The sequence below is a fragment of the Aptenodytes forsteri genome, unplaced genomic scaffold, assembly GCF_000699145.1.
Source record: "Aptenodytes forsteri isolate BGI_AS27 unplaced genomic scaffold, ASM69914v1 Scaffold15, whole genome shotgun sequence".
NCBI classification, from domain to species: domain Eukaryota; kingdom Metazoa; phylum Chordata; class Aves; order Sphenisciformes; family Spheniscidae; genus Aptenodytes; species Aptenodytes forsteri.
In genome coordinates, this window is record NW_008795129.1 from 22,503,819 (window position 1) to 22,506,047 (window position 2,229).

Sequence of the window (2,229 nt, forward strand, 5' to 3'; positions counted from 1 at the left end):
TAACATCTGACTGAGTTTCCTTGCACCTCGTTAAATGGGTTATCAGAACAATATATTCCTTTTTAGCATATAAGAGGTCAGATTATCTCTTATCCAGCTATAATGTCTTTTTAATTCTTCAAAACTGATCAGGTTGTGTAGCCTAAGAAAGAAATCGAACAGAATGAGCTGTTCTTCTTTTACTGTTCTCGGTTTCTTCTGTGGAATTTTTACATGTTATGCAAAGGAAGTCGATCGGGTTTCTTTTTAATCAATGGAAGGGAAGAGATGATGCATAGTAATGTCAAGTTAACCACTCGGGCACTGTCTGAAAGGAGGGGGAAAAAAACCCACAACAAAATGTAACACGCATTTTTCTGGCATTATACTGTTGCATAACAAAGTTCCTCTCTCAGAAATGCTTTCCTGAAATAACCGCACCTATATGACATCTGGAAGCACCTCACTATCTCTACAGCAGACAGTGTGATCACACTTGAGTGACTGCATTTGTCAAGTCCATTTTTCCCTTTTGTAAAGTGGCACAGTTAATCAGTCTGTCTCAACAGTGTACAAGCTTCAGATAACGAACAGTAATCTAATAAGATATTTTATATAGGCTGTACACAGTTACCCAAATGCCAGTTTGACTCTGACATCTTCTGACTGTGAATTATTCCAGGTATGTACACGTCTGCAGTTACACTAGTATCAAAACGTGCATGCTATTGCCCCCAACATTTTACTCTATAACATACGACTTCTAGAGGAGTCACTGCACTGAGTGTCTTGAAGCTTCCGTTCTAACCAGTTGCACCACCGGCCAGAGTTGGTATGAAATGTGTATATAATTGTACCTTTGGTTAGCCCATCTCTGTTTAAAATAGACATTTTCAGCTTTATCGTAACATCACTAAGTTCCAAAAGCAGCTTGATTGCAGCAGTATGGAGTTAATGTTCTGGTAAGGTCATTGGTATACCAAGTTACATACTAAACAGACACACCCAGTCTGTTCATACATGTGTCCGTGGCTGGTGTCACCGACACAATTTTGGGGGTTTTGATAATGGGGTGGCCTACGTGGCACCAGGCCTGCTGGCATTCACCTTTCTCAAAGGGGGAAGAGGGTCTTTGCTCATGAGCTAGCAGTGCCTATTGACAGAGCTTTAAACTATGCTTGGCGGGGGAGGGGGATAATATCAGGCTTGCCTGTGACAAGCTGTGGGGTGACATGCCAAGGTTAGAGGGATGGGGTGCTAGTGAGGGCACTCAGCCTGTTGCTCTGAGATGTGCTGGCTACACTGGAGCACACCTCAAAGGAATTAAGGGGTGTTCCTCTAAGAAGGTGACATGGCCGACAGTCCAGCTGAAGTGCCTCTACACCAATGCATGCAGCATGGGCAACAAACGGGAGGAGTTGGAAGCCACTGTGCTGCTAGAAAGCTACAACCTAGTTGCCCTTACTGAAACTTGGTGGGATGAATCCCATGACTGGAGTGCGGCTATCGATGCCTACAAACTGTTCAGAAGGGACAGGTGAGGAAGGAGGGGTGGAGGGGTTGCCCTCTGCATCAAGAAATGGATAGTGTGAAGAGCTGTCTGAAGAATAGCCAAGAGCAGGTTGAAAGCTTATGGGTAAGAATTAGAGACCGAGGTAACAAAGGGAACCTTATGGCTAGTGCCTACTACAGGCCACCCGATCAAGGGGAGCCTATTGACAAAGCCTTCTTACTCCAGCTACAGGAGGCATCGTGCTCCAGGTTCTCATTCTGCTGGGGGACTTCAACCACCCGACATCTGCTGGAAAAATAGCACGGCGAGCTCTAGGCAACCTGGGAGACTCCTGGAATGCATTGAGGATAGCTTCTTAAGCCAGATAATAGACAGGCCTACCAGAGGGGATGCGATACTGGACCTGATGGTCACTAATGCAAGTGAGCTAATCGGTGATGTCAGGATTGGAGGCAGCCTGGGCTGCAGTGGTCATGCACTGGTGGAGTTTGCAGTCCTGAGGGATATGGGTCAGGCAAAGAGTAAAGTCAGGATCCTGAATTTTAGGAAAGTGAACTTCTAGCTGTTCAAGGAGTTAGTCAATGGGACCCCCTCAGGGATAAGGGAGCAGAGATGGCAGAACAGAGATGGCAGATCTTTAAGGACCCTTTCCATAGGGCACAAGAGCTCCTGATCCCCAGGTGTAAGAAATCAGAAAAGGAAGGCAAGAGACTGACATGGCTGAGTCAAGACCTGTT